At 49.7% G+C, this 21149-nt stretch overlaps 1 protein-coding gene across 1 annotated transcript in view; it reads right to left on the minus strand.

Moving 5' to 3' along the window:
- Nucleotides 1-19322, minus strand: part of fndc3ba (fibronectin type III domain containing 3Ba) — a 480942-nt gene extending 461620 nt beyond the window's left edge. Inside the window, exon 1 of the mRNA XM_085989714.1 lies at nt 19076-19322. The gene's annotated coding sequence lies outside the window, so the exon portion shown is untranslated. The remainder of the gene's footprint in view (nt 1-19075) is intronic.
- Between the last annotated feature and the right edge of the window lie 1827 nt (nt 19323-21149).

Consider the following 21149-nt stretch of genomic DNA (forward strand, 5'->3'; position numbering starts at 1 on the left):
TGACAGACCTGTTACCACCAGTACTGTACCCCAGTGTTATACAGTGACAGACCTGTACCCGCCAGTACTGTACCCCAGTGTTACAGAGTGACAGACCTGTACCCACCAGTACTGTACCCCAGTGTTATACAGTGACAGACCTGTACCCACCAGTACTGTACCCCAGTGTTATACAGTGACAGACCTACACCCACCAGTAATGTACCCCAGCGTTATAGTGACAGACCTGTACCCACCAGTACTGTACCCCAGTGTTATACAGTGACAGACCTGTACCCACCAGTACTGTACCCCAGTGTTATACAGTGACAGACCTGTACCCACCAGTACTGTACCCCAGTGTTATACAGTGACAGACCTGTACCCACCAGTACTGTACCCCAGTGTTATACAGCGACAGACCTGTACCCACCAGAACTGTACCCCAGTGTGATACAGTGACAGACCTGTACCCACCAGTACTGTACCCCAGTGTTATACAGTGACAGACCTGTACCCACCAGTACTGTATCCCAGTGACAGACCTACACCCACCAGTACTGTACCCCAGTGTTATACAGTAACAGACCCGTACCCACCAGTATGTACCCCAGCATTATACAGTGACAGACCTGTACCAACCAGTACTGTACCCCAGTGTTATACAGTGACAGACCTGTACCCACCAGTACTGTACCCCAGTGTTATACAGTGACAGACCTGTACCCACCAGTACTGTACCCCAGTGTTATACAGTGACAGACCTGTACCCACCAGTACTGTACCCCAGCGTTAGTGACATACCTGTACCCACCAGTACTGTACCCCAGTTTTAGACAGTGACAGTGCGGTCCGATTGAATCGAGCGATGGTGAGGAGCCTCGAGCCCAGTGTTGGGTCATGTCTACCAGTGTCTCAGTGAAAGCTGAGTGCACAGGGTGAGCAGAGGTGGGAACAACCAGTGCAACTATAATCGGGCAAAAACCACTTCCACCCTAGCTGTGAGCTGAAGGGTTCGGAAAGTCATTAAAACTGTCAAACCGCCCCTCCGTGCTGTCTCCTGAACTAATATTTCAGGCACCCAGCGCCCGTCACCCAGCCGGCTGGTCATTCATCGCCCAGCCTGGTCTCACCACTCTATCACTGCCTAACGACCAGTCATTTCCTCTTACAGATCCTGCCCCCAACTTAAAATCTGCCCAATGCCAAATTCCCAGCTGCCGTCTCTTTATCTCCGAGGCTCTTTCGCGATGGTCCGAGGTGTAGGCATGGGGTAACTGCGCGATTTAACACGATACCGAGCGAGCGTGCGCTGGTTGTGATGGCCGCACAGTCAAATAGCCTGCCACTCATTGTTTCGCTTCACACGTAAAGAATGTTGAGTCAGCACCCAGGGAACTGTACCCCAGTGAGCCTTAGGGCCGGTTGAACCCACATCTCGGAGTGTCGGTGCCTGGGGAACCCATGCCCCGGGGAGCGTCCGTGCCCCGAAGGAACCTTTACCTCGGCAAATGATAGTATTTTAGAATTGGAGAGAGGGGGGCAAAAATCAACCAGATGAGTTGATTATTTTAAATCCGAGATCGATAGATTTTTGCTAGTCAAGCGTATTAAGGGATTTGGAACCAAGGCAGGTGGATGGAGTTGAGATACAGATCAACTATGATCTCACTGAATGGCGGAACAGGCTCGAGGGGCTGAATGGCCTCCTCCTGTTCCTATGATCAGTGAATCTGCCGCTTACACACTGCGTTCAATCGGCACAATAATAGCCCCATCCCATCTCTACAAATGCCATCCCATCAACGGTTCCTCCATCCAGCTCTGACCAGCATGGCAGAGCCTATGCGAGCGTCTACCTTCTGCGGTCTTTGAGCTGTCAAGAAGTGTTCTTTTACCATAATTACAAAAATATCATTTATCTAAAATCTACGAGCTTTTCTTCACCGGGATGTTCTTGCATTGGCTCCTCCGCTGTGCAAATTCTCCATGCTCAACAGTAGAAGATCCCTTGCCAATGGTTCAGCAAGTCTGGCCCACGAGCATGAACTGTCCAGAGCAGGAAAGTGCTCGGGTTGGACCTGCTGCGTCTGTTGAGGAGGGAGAGGCTGTATACTTGGCCTCAGGTATTGTCTCGCCCTTACATCTACAAGCTTGCATTCGAAGTTAAATAGACTGTAATGCCAAGAGGTGCCCGTAAGCGGTAGGAATCTCAACTCAGAGAGAGTGCATAGGTTGTGGGTTTAAGCCCCAACCTAGGCTCCTAGGAATTGGGGCATATACTTGAAACAGGGAAAATTTGCAGGGCTTTTGGGGAAAGAGCAAGGGGGAGCGGGACTGATTGGAGAGCTCTTTCAAAGAGCCGGCACAGGCACGATGGGCCAAATGGTCTCCTTCTGCGCTGGAGGATTCTCAAGGGCAACTATGGATGGGCAATAAATGCCAGTCTTGCCAGCGACGCCCACATCCCATAAATGAATTTAAAAAGTCATCATGGGGACAGTCAAGGAATACATGTCCACAATAACTGGTTGGAGGGATTTGGCCAGCCACATGATGTAGCTGAGAATTCACTACCCCAACACCTTCCCATAAGCAACAACAGGAAACACCTGGGACCCCTGATTCCTGGCCATTGTAGCGGTGAATTTAGCGTGGAGTGGGGGGTGGGGGGGGCGGGGGGGAACGGGGGAAGGGACTGTCATCACGGAATGCAGTGGTCCCTTTAGAGGAGGTTGATGGTGGGGAATTCGGCGATGGTAATGCCGTTGAATGTAGTGGGCCGATGGTTAGACTGTCGCGTGTTGGAAATAGTCATTGCCTGGCACTACTGTGGCGCGAATGTTACCTGCCACTTATCAGCCCAAGCCTGAACGTCGTCCAGGTCTTGTTGCATGCGGGCATGGACTGCTTCATTATTTGAGGAGTTGTGAATGGCACTGAACATGATGTGCAGTCATCAACGAACATCCTCATTTCTGACCTTATGTTGGAGGGAAGGTCATTGATGAAACAGCTGAAGATGGTTGGGCCTAGGACATTGCCTTGAAGAACTCCTGCACCGATGTCCTGGGGCTGTGATGATTGACCTTCAACCACCACAACCATCTTCCTTTGTGCTAGGTATGACTCCAGCCAGTGGAGAGTTTTCCCCCCCGATTCCCATTGACTTCAGTTTTACTAGGGCTCCTTGATGCCACACTCGGTCAAATGCTGCCTTGATGTCTAGGGCAGTCACTCTCACCTCACCTCTGGAATTCAGCTCCTTTGTCCATGTTTGGACCAAGGCTGTAATGAGGTCGGGAGCCGAGTGGTCTTGGTGGAACCCAAACTGGGCATCAGTGAGCAGGTTATTGGTGAGTAAGTGCCGCTTGATAGCACTGTCGATGACAACTTCCATCACTTTGCTGATAATTGAGAGTAGACTGATGGGGCGGTAATTGGCCGGATTGGATTTGTCCTGCTTTTTGTGGACAGGACATACCTGGGCAGTTTCCCACATTGTCGGATAGATGCCAGTGTTGTAGCCGCTAGTTCTGGAGCACCAGTCTTCAGCACGATAGCCGGGATGTTGTCGGGGCCCGTAGTCTTTGCTGTATCCAGTGTGCTCAGCCGTTTCTGGATTTCACGTGGAGTGAATCGAATTGGCTGAAGACTGGCTTCTGTGATGGTGGGGGCCTCAGGAGTAGGCCGACATGGATCATCCGCTCGGCACTTCTGGCTGAAGATGGTTGCAAACGCTTAGCCTTGTCTTTTGCACTCGCGTGCTGGGCTCCACCATCATTGAGGATGGGGATATTCAATCTTTGACAGTCAATCTTTGCTTATAATCACAAGTTTAAAAATCTGACGCATCATGGCCTTAACCCTTATACTGCTGAATATTACACAGCTAGTAACCCTTACCCTGAATAAGCAGTGACTCCGTACAGTCAGTGAATAATCCTTACCCTGCTGAATTTACAGCGACTCCATACAGTTACCATGAGTAATCCTTACCCTGCTGAATTTACAGCGACTCCATACAGTTACCATGAGTAATCCTTACCCTGCTGAATTTACAGTGACTCCATACAGTTACCATGAGTAATCCTTACCCTGCTGAATTTACAGCGACGCCATACAGTTACCATGAGTAATCCTTACCCTGCTGATTTTACAGCGACTCCATACAGTTACCATGAGTAATCCTTACCCTGCTGAATTTACAGTGACTCCATACAGTTACCATGAGTAATCCTTACCCTGCTGAATTTACAGCGACGCCATACAGTTACCATGAGTAATCCTTACCCTGCTGAATTTACATCAACTCTGTACAGTTACGGAGGGAGTAATCCTTACCCTGCTGAATAAACAGAGACTCCATACAGTTTCAGCAACTCTTTGCAGTTGTTGAAAGCCATTAAATGCAGGGCAGAAACTGGGAATGGATAAGGTGCTGATTTACAACAGAAGAGAGAAGCCTAGATATTCCGATGGGGTGAAATTTGGATCTGAATGGCGATAGCAGGTTTTCCAGAGTCAAATGGAAGTGTGCACCCAATGCTCTCTTAACACTCTTGTTCAAGGAGGGAGAGAGAGGGAGAGACAGACAGACAGAAACTGGGGAACGACAGACCAGTTAGCTTAATGCAAATTGGGGACAAACTCTCAGAATCTGTAATTCAGCATAAAGTTAGTGAGCAATTGGGAATACACAAAACTAATCAAGATCAGCCAGCACTGATTTATTGAAGGCAAATCGTGTCTGATAAATATAACAGAAATCTTGAATAAGTAACCAAGTGGAGAGATAACGGAATGCAGCGGATGGGGTGTATATGGATTTTCAGAAGGCATTCGATAAGGTGTCGCACGAGAGGCTCGTTAGAATAATTTAGGTGTGTGGTATGAGAGACAATGGATAGACAGTCGCTCGACAGACAGGGTGAACACGTATTGCTCGGATTGGAGCAGGGACGGAAGGTTTGTACCCCAGGGGACAGCGCTGGGTCTGTTAGATCCGTGATTCTGAGAGTATGATGTTTTTCAATAACCACACGGATGCTGTAACTTAACAATCAACAGGTATTTACTGGAGTAGGGTAGTCTCAAGACTGGGGTACAGAGGCATGCTCAAGGCTTATATACAGGTGTGGTCACTGCCAGTACTACAGTATACAGGAGCTGTAAAAGTAGTTCTCTCTTAAAGGTACATACACTACAATTCCTCCCCTTTTAGATTAGTAGTACCCATAATATTCAAATAACAATTAACATTTTAACATGTACATTAAACAACAATAGTCCATTTATAGATTCAGTCTTTGGGGCGGCTTCCTGATCCTTTCGGGATAGCGCCTTTCCTGAGGTTCTTGTTCTTGGTGCGGAGGCGATTCTGACCCCTTTTCATCGGTTAGTTCATCGGGTTCCACTGCTATTGGTTCGGAGGTAGATGCTACCGGTGTGTCGGGTTCATCCCCAGGTACGCAAGACATGGGGTTGACTCGTTCCTGTGACGCTAAGATCTGATCAACGTGGCGTCTCACAATGTTCTCCCCGACATCCACTGTGTACATTAATGACCCCTGCCGTGTGCATATCGTTCCGGGTTGCCATTTCTCTGTTCGGTAGTCACAGGCCAAGACTGGTTGTCCTACATTGAAGCTCCTTGTCGGCTTCTCATTGATGTGCTGGAATTGTTTATCCTCAACATTTCTTCGCACATTTGGTCTAAGCAAGTCCAGACAAGATCGCAACCTTCGGTTAAAGAACATCATGGCCGGGGTCTGGTTGGTAACTGCATGTGTCGCGTTTCGGTAGGCTAATAAGAAATTGTCCACCTTATGCTGTAGTGGAATTTCATCGTCGCACATGGCCTTTATCGCCTTCTTAAAGGTTTGTACGAACCTCTCAGCCAATCCATTTGTGGCTGGATGATACGGGGCGGATGTGTAATGCCTTACCCCATTCCTTCTCATAAATTTTTGAAACTCTTCGGACACAAACTGTGGTCCATTATCAGAGCAAATCTGCTCTGGCAAGCTGTTTCTGGCAAATATGGTCCATAGGACTGCAATCGTTTTCTCTGTAGTGGTTGAGGACATTTTTATCACCTCAGGCCACTTCGAATGAGCATCCACTGCTATTAAGAACATTGAGTCCATGAATGCACCAGCAAAATCAATATGCACCCATTGCCATGGAGAGGAGGGCCACTCCCATGGGTGTAGAGGGGCATGTGGTGGTGCATTTTGGACCTTCTGGCATCCTGAGCAGCTCTTGGTTAGGTCTTCAATTTGTTGATCGATTCCCGGCCAACACACATAAGCCCTAGCAAGGCTTTTCATTTTCACTCCCCCCAGATGACCTTCATGTAGCTCATTTAGCACTCTCTCCCTTAACTTGGGTGGAATCACCACTCTGGATCCACACATCACTGTCCCCTGGCATACTGACAGCTGTTCTCTTCTGGATGAGAATGCTGGCAACAGTGAGTCGCCATGTGTTGGCCATCCCCTCACCGTCAAATCATATACCCGAGACAGCGTCGGATCATTGCGGGTCTCCTTCTCTATATCCGCGTTCGTTACTGGCAATCGTTCAATTATTGACGAATAAAATATCTCGATAGGGTCCACTGCTGGTGCTTCCTCCACAGTAGGCAGTGGCAGGCGCGATAGCCCATCAGCGTTTCCATGCTGTTTCGTGCCTTTATATTCTATTTCATATTGATTCGCCCCCAGAAACAGGGACCATCTTTGTAACCGTTGTGCAGTCATCACTGGAACACCCTTCTTAGGATTAAAGATGGAGACAAGTGGTTGGTGGGCAGTCAGCAAGGTGAACTTCTGCCCATGCAGATAGTGGTTGAATTTTTTTATACCCCATACTAGGCTGAGGGCCTCCCTGTCAATCTGGGCGTAGTTGCGCACGGCTGAGGTTAGTGACTGAGACGCAAAGGCTACTGGCCTCTCCAACCCGTCTGGGAATTTGTGCGACAGCACCGCTCCAATACCATAGGGTGATGCATCACATGCCAAACGAATTGGTAGTGCTGGGTTGAAATGGGCCAACACCTTTTTAGATGTGATCAATTCTTTACACTTCTGGAAAGCTCGTCTACGTTTGTCATTCCACTTCCATGGTACCCCTGTTTGCAGTAGGGTGGTCAGTGGGTGTAATACCGTGGACAAATTTTGGTAAGAACTTATGGTAGTAGTTTACCAGCCCGAGGAACTACCTCAGTTGTGACACATATTCCGGTGCTGGAGCCTTGACTACTGCCTCAATCTTTTCAGGGGACTTATGTAACCCCTCTTCATCGATGACATGGCCACAATACGAGATCTGCTTCTGGAAAAACTCGCACTTGTGGCGATTAGCTCGTAGCCCATACTCCTTTAATCTGGTGAGCACCTTCTCCAAGTTGGCGAGGTGATCACTGTCATTTTCGCCCGTGATCAGGATGTCGTCCAAATAACACTGGGTCCCTGGAATCCCTTGCAGGACTTGATCCATTGCCCTTTGCCAAATAGCCGGAGCCGATGCTACCCCGAACACCAGCTGGTTGTATTGATAGAGACCTTTATGAGTGTTAATCGTAAGGTATTGTTTCGAGGCTTCTTCTACCTCCATTTGCAAGTACGCCTGGGTTAGATCAATTTTGGTGAAGCGTTTACCTCCAGATAGCGAGGCGAAAATATCCTCAATTCGTGGAAGCGGATATTGTACCGTGTGAAGGACTGGGTTCACTGTCACCTTAAAATCCCCACAGATGCGGACCTTCTTTGGTTCCCCAGGCGTATTACTCAACGACCTCTTCATTACAGGAACGATGGGTGTAGCCCACTCACTCCAGTCTACTTTGGACAGTACTCTTGAGCGTTCCAACCCTTCCAGCTCTGCTTCGACAGCTGGTCTGATCGCATAAGGCACTGGTCTGGCCTTAAGAAACTTTGGGCTTGCATTTTCCTCTCTCTCTCCGCTTTGTTTTTCCTCGACGCCGCTCGGTTTTCAACCCCCGGCTGCGCCCTGTGCGCTTCACCCTCTGTCTTACCCCATCGACGCTGCTTGGCTTTCTCTCCGCCATCGGTCAGCTCCAGCCGCCGCTGTCCGGGAAGGGTCTGCGCTGTACCTGTCGTCAGTCTATTGCTGATCGTCGTGGCTGGGGAACCAAGCCCGGCTCTCCACAGCCTCCCCTGCGATGTTCAATCTCTGCCGGACGACTGGGCGGTTGCTCGTGGTCGACGCCCGTGTTTCTGGCCTCGACTTTCTTCCACCGCCCTCCCGGAGTGAATCCTCGAAGGGAAATGCAGAGTTGCAGGTAGATTCGAATCGACACTCGTCGCCACTGTTAGATCCGTGATTCTGAGAGTGTGATGTTTTTCAATAACCACACGGATGCTGTAACTTAACAATCAACAGGTATTTACTGGAGTAGGGTAGTCTCAAGACTGGGGTACAGAGGCATGCTCAAGGCTTATATACAGGTGTGGTCACTGCCGGTACTACAGTATACAGGAGCTGTAAAAGTAGTTCTCTCTTAAAGGTACATACACTACAGGGTCCTCTTTCACTTCTGGTATGTACAGATTATTTGGACTCGGGCACAAGGAGCCCAATTTCAAAACTGGCTGACGACACAAAGGCAGGAGGCTTGGCAAACAGTAAAGAGGACAGTGAAAAACCACAGGTTACCGACAAGTTAGCGACAAGTTAACAACAAGCAATGTTCCCTTTAAGCTGCGTGGCCACGCAGCGCTCTGGACCTCCCGCACAGTCGGCTTGCCGGCTTTTAAATAGAAAAATCGCACGTGCATGGATTCTTGAATGGGCCGCGTGGGCAGTTAAAGGGGCCGCGCGGGCCAAAATAAAAATAAAAGGGAACATTGGCGTCAAGTTAGCGGAATGGGCAGCCAGCTAGAAGGTGTAATTTAATGTGGACAAGGGTGAGGGTATGTATTTGGGGGTGTCGGAGAACGGATTGGGAGTATGCACTCAATGGAAAGATGCTGAAGGGTGCGAATGAACAGGGAGCCAGGGGGTCAAATAGGTAATTCCACGAAAGGGCAAATGCAGGTAGATAAAGCATTAAAAAGCAAACACAGATTTGTGTTTTATAAATAAGAACAGAGAGTATAAGAGTAAGGAAGTAATAATAATGATTTGGCTAGATAGTGCGAGCACTGTGTGAAATTCTGGGAGTCCTGATTACAGAAAGGACATTAAACCCACAGACAGCAGGCAGTGTGGATTCACCAGGATAATACCAGGGATGGGAAGCTATGGTTATGAGGAGAGACTTGAGATACTGGGAGGATACGCACTGGAGCAGAGAAGGCCAGGAGGAGAGTTAATAGAGGTTTTTTTTTAATTATGAAGAGTTTTGATAAGATTGAGTTGGAAAAGACTATTTCCTCTGGTTGAGGATGAAGGGCCTTCAACTTGAAACCATCACCAAAGGAATGAGGAGGGAGGTTGGGGGAAATATCTTTACACAGAGGGTTGTGTGAGCATGGAACGCTTTACCACAGGGAGTGGCTGAGGCAGAGAGAACATTGCATCTTTCCAGGAAAATTGAATAAATATTTGAAGCCGAGGAACAGACAGGGCTATGGGGAGAGAGCGGGGCAGTGGGATTAGTTTGGGGATTGATACAGGGCTATGGGGAGAGAGCGAGGCAGTGGGATTAGTTTGGGGATTGATACAGGGCTATGGGAAGAGAGAGGGGCAGTGGGGTTAGTTTGGGGATTGATACAGGGCTATGGGGAGAGAGCGGGGCAGTGGGATTAGTTTGGGGATTGATACAGGGCTATGGGGAAAGAGCGGGGCAGTGGGATTAGTTTGGGGATTGATACAGGGCGATGGGGAGAGAGTGGGGCAGTGGGATTAGTTTGGGATTGATGCAGGGCTATGGGGAGAGAGCGGGGCAGTGGGATTGGTTTGGGATTGATACAGGGCTATGGGGAGAGAGCGGGGCAGTGGGATTGGTTTGGGATTGATACAGGGCTATGGGGAGAGAGCGGGGCAGTGGGATTAGTTTGGAATTGATGCAGGGCTATGGGGAGAGAGCGGGGCAGTGGGATTGGTTTGGGATTGATACAGGGCTATGGGGAGAGAGCGGGGCACTGGGATTAGTTTGAGATTGATGCAGGGCCATGGGGAGAGAGCGGGGCAGTGGGATTAGTTTGGGATTGATACAGGGCTATGGGGAGAGAGCGGGGCAGTGGGATTAGTTTGAGATTGATACAGGGCTATGGGGAGAGAGCGGGGCAGTGGGATTGGTTTGGGATTGATACAGGGCTATGGGGAGAGAGTGGGGCAGTGGGATTACTTTGGGGATTGATACAGGGCTATGGGGAGAGCGGGACAGTGGGATTCGTTTGGGATTGATACAGGGCTATGGGGAGAGTGCAGAGCAGTGGGATTGGTTTGGGATTGATGCAGGGCCATGGGGAGAGAGCAGGGCAGTGGGATTAGTTTGGGATTGATACAGGGCTATGGGGAGAGAGCGGGGCAGTGGGATTAGATTGGGATTGATGCGGGGCTATGGGGAGAGAGCGTGGCAGTGGGATTAGTTTGGGATTGACACAGGGCTATGGGGAGAGAACGGGGCAGTGGGATTAGATTGGGATTGATACAGGGCTATGGGGAGAGAGCGGGTCAGTGGGATTAGATTGGGATTGATGCGGGGCTATGGGGAGTGAGCGGGGCAGTGGGATTAGTTTGGGATTGATACAGGGCTATGAGGAGAGAGCGGGGCAGTGAGATTAGTTTGGGGATTGATACAGGGCTATGGGGAGAGAGTGGGGCAATGGGATTAGATTGGGATTGATGCGGGCCTATGGGGAGAGAGCGGGGCAGTGGGATTAGTTTGGAATTGATGCAGGGCTATGGGGAGAGGGCGGGGCAGTGGGATTAGTTTGGGGATTTATATAGGACTATGGGGAGAGTGTGGGGCAGTGGGATTAGTTTGGGATTGATACAGGGCTATGGGGAGAGAGCGAGGCAGTGGGATTAGTTTGGGATTGATACAGGGCTATGGGGAGAGAGCGGGGCAGTGGGATTAGTTTGGGATTGATACAGGGCTATGGGGAGAGAGCGGGGCAGTGGGATTAGTTTGGGATTGATACAGGGCTATGGGGAGAGAGCAGGGCAGTGGGATTAGTTTGGGATTGATACAGGGCTATGGGGAGAGAGCGGGGCAGTGGGATTAGTTTGGGATTGATACAGGGCTATGGGGAGAGAGCGGGGCAATGGGATTAGTTTGGGATTGATGCGGGGCTATGGGGAGAGAGCGGGGCAGTGGGATTGGTTTCGGATTGATACAGGGCTATGGGGAGAGAGCGGGGCAGTGGGATTAGTTTGAGATTGATACGGGGCTATGGGGAGAGAGCGGGGCAGTGGGATTGGTTTGGGATTGATACAGGGCTATGGGGAGAGAGCGAGGCAGTGGGATTAGTTTGGGATTGATACAGGGCTATGGGGAGAGAGTGGGGCAGTGGGATTAGTTTGGGGATTGATACAGGGCTATGGGGAGAGCGGGACAGTGGGATTCGTTTGGGATTGATACAGGGCTATGGGGAGAGTGCAGAGCAGTGGGATTGGTTTGGGATTGATACAGGTCTATGGGGAGAGAGCAGGGCAGTGGGATTAGTTTGGGATTGATACAGGGCTATGGGGAGAGAGCGGGGCAGTGGGATTAGATTGGGATTGATGCGGGGCTATGGGGAGAGAGCGGGGCAGTGGGATTAGTTTGGGATTGACACAGGGCTATGGGGAGAGAGCGGGGCAGTGGGATTAGATTGGGATTGATACAGGGCTATGGGGAGAGAGCGGGTCAGTGGGATTAGATTGGAATTGATGCGGGGCTATGGGGAGTGAGCGGGGCAGTGGGATTAGTTTGGGATTGATACAGGGCTATGAGGAGAGAGTGGGGCAATGGGATTAGTTTGGGATTGATTCAGGACTATGGGGAGAGAGCGGGGCAGTGGGATTAGTTTGGGATTGATACAGGGCTAGGGGGAGAGAGTGGGGCAATGGGATTAGATTGGGATTGATGCGGGGCTATGGGGAGAGAGCGGGGCAGTGGGATTAGTTTGGGATTGATGCAGGGCTATGGGGAGAGAGCGAGGCAGTGGGATTAGTTTGGGATTGATACAGGGCTATGGGGAGAGAGTGGGACAGTGGGATTAGTTTGGGATTGATTCAGGGCTATGGGGAGAGAGCGGGGCAGTGGGATTAGTTTGGGATTGATACAGGGCTATGGGGAGAGAGCGAGGCAGTGGGATTAGATTGGGATTGATGCGGGGCTATGGGGAGAGAGCGGGGCAGTGGGATTAGTTTGGGATTGTTACGGGCTATGGGGAGAGAGTGAGGCAGTGGGATTAGTTTGGAATTGATGCAGGGCTATGGGGAGAGGGCGGGGCAGTGGGATTAGTTTGGGGATTTATATAGGACTATGGGGAGAGTGTGGGGCAGTGGGATTAGTTTGGGATTGATACAGGGCTATGGGGAGAGAGCGAGGCAGCGGGATTAGTTTGGGATTGATACAGGGCTATGGGGAGAGAGCGGGGCAGTGGGATTAGTTTGGGATTGATACAGGGCTATGGGGAGAGAGCGGGGCAGTGGGATTAGTTTGGGATTGATGCGGGGCTATGGGGAGAGAGTGGGGCAGTGGGATTAGTTTGGGATTGATACAGGACTATGGGGAGAGAGTGAGGCAGTGGGATTAGTTTGGGATTGATACAGGACTATGGGGAGAGAGTGGGGCAGTGGGATTAGTTTGGGATTGATACAGGGCTATGGGGAGTGAGCGGGGCAGTGGGATTAGTTTGGGATTGATACAGGGCTATGGGGAGAGAGCAGGGCAGTGGGATTAGTTTGGGATTGATACAGGGCTATGGGGAGAGAGCGGGGCAGTGGGATTAGTTTGGGATTCCTCTAACAAAGAGCTGGTAGACACACAACGGGCCGAATGGCTGCTGGCAACTCTTTTGGTGCTTGATGTTCAAAACACTACAGATCAAGAAATGGGCAATGAATCACTGCTGCCAATTAAAAAGAAGAATCAGTCAAAATATTTTCAAAAAATCCTTTTCAGACACCATGGGTTCTAAGACTTGTAACATAATAAAAACATTGTAGGAATTGCAACATTTACAAGGAAATGATTAAAATCAAATATCCTATTCCAGTTACTGGGTTATGAATGGCTCTAACAAAGGTTTTATTGAGGTCGCCTGGGCCTATAGGAGGATACCGAGTCTCAAATCCAAGCAAGGTTCCCAGATCCCTCACCCAAGGACACCCAACCCGACAGCTCCCGACATCCCTGGCTATGCACAATTTGTTACCACTGACCACGAAACGAGCCACTCGCAGAGCGTGCCGGGACTTGCTGTTTGTAAGCCTCCACGCTTGGTGTATGAAAGAAAACTATTGAGAAAAATAAATGTCAGGGGAAGCTGTTATTAGAAGCAGCGAAATTCAATTTGATTTTATTGGTAGGTGTAAAACATCAAAACAAGAACAAGGTAAAGCATCAATTCCAACTTTCTCCGAGATTACTTCGAAAACAAAAAAAAACTTACATTTCTATAGCGCCTTTCACGACCACCAGACATCCCAAAGCGCTTTACAGCCAATGAAATACTCTTTGAAGTGTAGTCACTGTTGTAATGTAGGAAATGCGGCAGCCGATTTGCACACAGCAAGCTCCCACAAACAGCAATGTGATAATGACCAGATAATCTGTTTCAGAGGAATAAATATTGGCCCAGGACACCGAGGATAACTCCCCTGCTCTTCTGTGAAATAATGGCCGTGGGATCTTTTATGACCACCCGAGAAGGCAGACGGGGCCTCGGTTTAACATCTTAACCGAAAGACAGCGCCGACCGACAGTGCGGCACTCCCTCAGCCCTGCACTGGAGCGTCAGCCTAGATTTTATGCTCAAGTCTCTGGAGTGGAGACATGAACCCACGACCTTCTGACTTGGAGGCGAGTGTGCTACCCACTGAACCACTGCTGACACAGTGCATCTTATAGTGCACTCTGATCTCCCTTAAATACATGCAACAAGCTCAAATGAAAACCAAACAAACACACAGCTGATGAAACCTAAAAGTGGGAAAATACTTCGGCAGAAACAACTCTATAATTTGCAATGCATTCTAAATGGTTTCGGAAACTGATTGTAAACCAAAGATACACAGAACTCAAAACACCACCATTATTCATTAAAAAATACAAGTTGCAAGGACTGTACTATTAGGCAAGAGGTGCTGAATCACAGTACAGATTTATTATGTATATTTAAGTTGAATAATTTGGTAAACTCAAGGACTGTTGCAAAGCTATATGGTACCGAAGGCAAGATGCAAATTTGGTCTGTATGTTTTATATTATTTCTTGGCATTTGTTATAAAAATTCACACCCTGAGAAAGTAAAAATAGCTGGTCCCTGTATTACATCCAATCGTTATCAACCATCAGTGTGTAAGGGAAAGACTATCCATATATTTTCCCAAAGGTAAATCAAAAGACACACTTGCTGTACTCTTCCTGCATGAATTCTTTCCAGATTCTCTTGCAGATTCATTAACTGCCAACGTACGCTCCTCACGGGCACCCCGCCTCTTGCAGGAGTGTTACCTCTGACATACGCGAGGAACTCTCATCACTATCGCCTGCGCGCTAACTTGGGGAAACCAATCTCCCGGCCATTGTAGATCCCGCCGCTTCTCATTCCAATCGGATAAAAATCAGGTGGGCATTCTGCCCCGCCAGGTTTTTTAAATTCAATTCACAGGATGTGGGCATTTATCGCCCATCCCCAATTACCCTCTAGAAGGTGGTGGTGGAGAGCCGCCTTCTTGAACCGCCGCAGTCCGTGTGGTGAAGGTGCTCTCACAGTGCTGTTGGGGGGTGGGTGGGGGGTGGGGGGGGGGGGGGGGAAGTACCAGAATTTTGACCCAGCGACGATGAAGGAACAGTCGATATAGTTCCAAGTCAGGATGGTGTGTGTGACTTGGAGGTGGTGGTGTTCCCATGTGCCTGCTGCCCTTGTCCTTCTAGGTGGTGGAGGTCGCGGGTTTGGGAGGTGCTCCAGTGCATCTTGTAGATTGTACACACTATTACTACCCAAACAGTGGAGGTGAGAACATTGTTTACAAGCATAAACTAAGAACCTGTTGGAATGGGGCTGGTCACCTTGACCTAACCATTCAACAAACACTAGTTCCCAGAATCTGGAAAGCCATACCGGGTTAAGCATTGCTCCTGTACTTTTGGGAGCCCGATGTACAACCACCTTCAATTCATGGGCTGACATTCTCTTTTCTCTGTACGAAAAAATTGAATTATTCTGTACCTGACCAGGGAATGTTTGATGGGGCAGTGTAGAGGGAGCTTTACTCTGTATCTAACCCGTGCTGTACTTGCCCTGGGAGTGTTTGATGTGACAGTGTAGAGGGAGCTTTACTCTGTATCTAACCTGTGCTGTACCTGCCCTGGGAGTGTTTGATGGGACAGTGTAGAGGGAGCTTTACTCTGTATCTAACCCGTGCTGTACCTGCCCTGGGAGTGTTTGCTGGGACAGTGTAGAGGGAGCTTTACTCTGTATCTAACCCGTGCTGTACCTGCCCTGGGAGTGTTTGATGGGACTGTGTAGAGGGAGCTTTACTCTGTATCTAACCTGTGCTGTACCTGCCCTGGGAGTGTTTGATGGGACAGTGTAGAGGGAGCTTTACTCTGTATCGAACCCCGTGCTGTACCTGCCCTGGGAGTGTTTGATGGGACAGTGTAGAGGGAGCTTTACTCTGTATCTAACCCCGTGCTGTACCTGCCCTGGGAGTGTTTGATGGGACAGTGTAGAGGGAGCTTTACTCTGTATCTAACCCGTGCTGTTCCTGCCCTGGGAGTGTTTGATGGGGCAATGTAGAGGGAGCGTTACTCTGTATCTAACCCCGTGCTGTACCTGCCCTGGGAGTGTTTGATGGGACAGTGTAGAGGGAGCTTTACTCTGTATCTAACCCGTGCTGTACCTGCCCTGCGAGAGTTTGATGGGGCAATGCAGGTTGTGGTATCAAGTCCCACTCCAGAGACTTGAGCACATAAATCTAGGCTGACACTCCAGTGCAGTACTAAGGGAGTGCTGCACTGTTGGAGGTGCAGCCTTTCAGATGAAACATTAAACCAAGGTCCCGTCTTCTTTTTCAGGTGGTCAGAAGAGATCCCACAGCATTATTTTGAAGAAGAGCAGGGGAGTTCTCCCCAGTGTCCTGGTGTCCCAATATTTATCCCGCAGCCAAAATCACTAAAAACAGATTATCCGGTCATTATCACATTACTGTTTGTGGGAGCTTGCTGTGCGCAAATTGGTTGCCGCGTTTCCTACATTACAACAGTGACTTCAAAAGTACTTCATTGGCTGTAAAGCGCTTTGGGACGTCCTGAAGTGGTGAAAGGTGCTGTAGAAATGCAAGTCTTTATTTTCTTTGATGATTGGGCATCTAGCTACCCATGCTGTGGGGGTGTGTGTGTGGGGGTGTGTGTGTGGGGGTGGGGGGGTGGGTGTGGGGGTGGGGGTGTGGGTGGGGCGTGCGGGGGTGGCGCGCGAGTATGGGTGGGGGTGGACCAGGTCAGGGCAGGATTAGGTCCAATTGTGAGGCACCCTACAGTTGAACAGCTAGCCCAGGGAAAGAAGAGTGACAACGGAGGGAAAGATACCATAGGGTCATCAACCCCCCACCCCTCCCCGCCACCCAGCAAGGAGTCAACATCTTCAGTGCAGGAGGTGGGTGGGTTGGAGAACAAAAGCTGAAAAGAGAAGGTGAATCCAGAGAGCAGTGAAAGGGCATGAAAATTCTTGTTGGCAAAACACGAGATGGGGGGCTGAAATTCCACCAGTCTTCCGTCGCAACTCCCGTGGGAATCCTCTCGGAGAGGCCCCCTGGAGAATTCCAGCCCCATTGTGCCCGTCACCTGTGAGTTAATCACCTCTGGAGGTTTTTTTAAAATCAGTGCTGCACATTCCCATCCCCCCTCCCTCTCTCCCGTTCTCAGATTAAGCCAACCCCTCAGGATAAACCTCAAACACTGACATTCCATCATCACTTACTCCAACAATCCTGGCACTGAGTCAAGACAGAAATATTTGTGCAAGTACTCTTTTTTTTTATATTAAAAAAAATTAAATACAAATTGCAACCCACACAGTACAGTTTCCACCCCACTCCCCACTCCTCCCCCCTTGTCCTGGGAAAACCTGTCACAATTTATTACTTTCCTTGTAATTTTTTTTAATAAAACTTTTTCAAACATTGCCAGGTTGGGATTGGGGACGTGGAATGTCTGAAATTGATCACAATGACCAATCTTGTCTGAAACTGACTTAGAAATTGACAGGCAGAGAGCTGATGCACTGGGCAGTATAGATATAGATTGGAGAGTTAATTCTTCAGAAACACTATCTGTAAATACAGTAGCTTTTTAAAAAAATTACAAGGAACAAAACAGTTTGAAATACAGACACAACGAAAGAGCTAAACCACTGAGATGGAGGTGGGGGGGGGCGGAGGTCGAAGAACAGGTCCAGAAAATGTGAAAAATGAACTTTAAAAACTTGCAGATCCTAAAGAATGTATTTCTAAGCAAAGCAAAGGGGCAGAAATGCAAACATTATAAATCTCTGCCTGTCTCTCTCCCTTCCTCCAATATGCCCCATGGATCCAGATTTTTTTTATATGCAAAAAAAATAGAGCTCTAGGCTGTAGCTTTTGCGAAGTGTCTTGCACTGCGAGCGACACCTGATGCTATCTGGGGAAAGGCTGAATGTCCTTCTCTCCCCAGACCAGCTCTCTCCAGACCAGCTCTCTCCTACTGTCTTCAATTGTATTACCCATCTTAAAACAAGCTGCAGCCCCAGGTCATTAATTCCTCCCTCTTTCTCTCTCTCTCTGTGAGTCACTCTTTTTTGAATAAGTTCAACCGAAATACAAAATTCAGATTCATTTTCCCCCACTTAAATTTATATTTCATGATTTTTTTTTTGCAGAGGGCTAAAAATGATTTATATTTAAAACCACACAACGTTTCGACTTTGACCCATGAGTCACGTCCGCTACGAGTTGAAATTTGCACAGATCTCCCATTTTATTCCCTTTTTTTTTCCAAACACCCCCCTCCTTAGGAATTAAGAGGAGAGAGCCTGGCTGGAATGCGAGGGTATGCTGGGAATGCAGTAACTGTGGAACACACAGACTCTCTCAGCATTTTCCTTAGCAAATTAATTTTTTTTTTAAAGTATTTTCTCAAAAAATAAAATAGTCAGCAAGCAACCAGCATCAACTGGTTGAGGAGAGGAGAAAAAATACTGCTTTTTTAAATTACAAAAATAACACATTACGTGGCAAAAAAAAACTCATGATATTTATGACCATAATTTCCTTTTTCCCCTCTCTCGCTCTCAGAAGTTTTTTTCTGTCGAGCGGTTTATAATTTCAGCAGAAAGAGGTAGAGGAGAAATTGCTGCCTTCAATTATATTTTAAAAATAAGACGAGAGAGAGAGAGGGGGGAAGAGACAGATACAAAAAAAAACAAATTTAAAACGATGGAGAGGGAAAAACTCCCTTCCATTGCCAAGAAATATTCCTTTCCAATCACCAGGGGCTGCAGCCTGCAATTGCTCTTCAGTGAAAAAGCTATTTCTGCGGACATGTTTTTTTTTAACCCAAAACCATAATGTGGGAGAAAGGCAGGGGGGCGAATAAATCAAAAATCTCCAAGCAAAAAAAAGCCACAGACATATGAGAAACCCCCACTCCCAGGAGCAGCGGGATCGGTGGAAAGATTTTTAAAAATTTGGGGGGGGGGTCTCGATTAAAACTTTCCAAACTTTTTCCCCCCTTCTCCCCTTCTCTGTTTGATTCCATCAGACCTGCCGGTGTCTGATCCCACAGTCAGAACTTTTACTGCACACACAGAAACAATCCAAGCTGAACTTAATGCAAAAAGGTGACAGAGTTAAAAAGGATGTGAATTCCAGTCTCTCTCTGTGCAACAGCTGTGTTATCCAAAGGGATTTCTTTATAAAAAAAATCTCTTACCTTTCACTGTGATTCTGTGATTTTTGTGTGTGTGTTTTTTCCCCCCTAGCTCGCAGTCCCCTTTATTCCTTCGCTCTTCATTAAGTGCCCTCGGTTACAGATTCCCTGAGCTCAGACTGGGAAGGAGAATAATGGCAAACAGTGCCGCTCTCGCCATGTTAATGTCGTATGGATACACATTGCAGGAGTCACTGCCCACTCCTACCGTATTCAGGCTAATACACATTCACCCCGAAAAGCAGACATCCCCCCCGCTCTTCTATGTCTTTTATTTTTAGGACGGGTGGTGGGATGTTTCTATTGCTGAGGGTCAAATACATTCACTGAAAATGTTGAGGGGTGGGGGAGCGAGGGGTCGGACAGGAGCTTGGAGCCCAGTCCCGGGACGCGGGAGCTCAGCGCCGCACACCCAGCCTGAGAGAGAGCAATATTTCACACACATGACATTTCCTTCCCCAGCCCCACCGCTTTGCTCTCCTCAGATGTTTCTTTCTTTCGTTGCTGTACAGTTCCCTCAAGGCTGGGCTGGACCTCTCTCTCCCTCGCATGTTGCTGGGTGATATGCGGCTTTGAGGGCTGGCCGGCTATTCGGCCACGAAGGCCGTCACAGAAGAGCTGACATTCACCGGGTGGAGGTGGGGAGAGGGAGGGGTGGGGGTGTGGAGAGGGATGGGGGAGAGGGATGGGGAGAGGGAGGGGTGGGAAGAGGGATGAGGGAGGGGTGGGGAGAGGGAGGGGTGGGGAGGAGAGGGGGGGAGAGGGAGGGGTGGGGAGAGGGATGAGGGAGGGGTGGGGAGAGGGAGGGGTGGGGAGAAGGAGGGGAAGAGGGTGGGGGGGGAGACAGGGGGTGGGAGGAGGAGGGAGGGGGTGTGGAGAGGGAGGGAGAGGGATGGGGAGAGGGAGGGGTGGGGAGGAGAGGGAGGGGTGGGGAGTGGGAGGGGTGGGGAGAGGGGGCGGGAGGAGGAGAGAGGGGGAGACGGGGGCAGGAGGAGGAGAGAGGGGGTGGGAGGGGGAGAGAGGGGGCGGGAGGGGGGAGAGAGGGGGCGGGAGGGGGGAGAGAGGGGGCGGGAGGAAGAGGGAGGGGGGAGACGGGGGCAGGAGGGGGGAGAGAGGGGGTGGGAGGAGGAGAGGGGGGCGGGAGGGGGCGGGAGGGGACGGGAGGGGGGAGACAGGGGGCAGGAAGAGAGAGAGGGGGCAGGAAGAGAGAGAGGGGGCAGGAGGGAAGAGAGGGGTTGGGGTGGCCTCAATGTTTGGAGGGGACAGGTGGTCCAATCTCCGGATGGCCAGTAACTAATTTTCCCTCTCATTTTTTGGGGGACCGTGCGACCCTTATAACAGACGGTGCGACCCTTATAACAGGCCGTGCGACCCTTATACCAGGCAGTGCGACATTTATAACAGGCCGTGCGACCCTTATAACAGGCGGTGCGACCCTTATAACAGGCCGTGCGACCCTTATAACAGGCTGTGTGACCCATTCAAAATTCTGGGCATTCATGTTTTTTTCCCATTTACAAGCTGGTGAGCCGGCTGCGAGGGAGCTCCAGCGCACAGCACGGCCGCGCAGCCTGAAGGGAACATTGTTAGTAACCCAGGCTAGGAGCACTCCCGCTCCTCCTGGTCCCGCAAAATAAATCGGAGCAGAGCTTCGCTACCCTCCTGGGCCTGGGCCTGGCCTGGGCCTGGCAATGGTCAGAGAGAGCGCAGTGCTCACTTCTCCCAGCTCAGCCCAACAATGACAACTGGGGTCCTCTATAAGTAGCGGAGTCTAGTGGGTTCGAGCCCCACTCCAGGGACACATAATCCAGGCTGACCCTCCCAATGCCAGTACTGAGGGAAGTGCTGCACTGTCAGAGGCGCCGTCTCTCAGATGAGACGTTAAAACCGAGGCCCCTCTCGGGTGGACGTAAAAGATCCCAAGGCACTATTTCAAAGAAGAGCAGGGGGAGTTCTCCCCGGTGTCCTGGCCAATATTTATCCCTCATCCAACATCATCAAAACACCTTCTCGAGGGCAACTCGCTTGAGATGGGCAATAAATGCCGGTCTTGCCGACGGTGCCCACATACCGAGAA

The sequence above is a fragment of the Somniosus microcephalus genome, chromosome 6 (genome assembly GCF_052327205.1).
Source record: "Somniosus microcephalus isolate GS21.2 chromosome 6, FLI_Smic_1.0, whole genome shotgun sequence".
Classification (NCBI taxonomy): domain Eukaryota; kingdom Metazoa; phylum Chordata; class Chondrichthyes; order Squaliformes; family Somniosidae; genus Somniosus; species Somniosus microcephalus.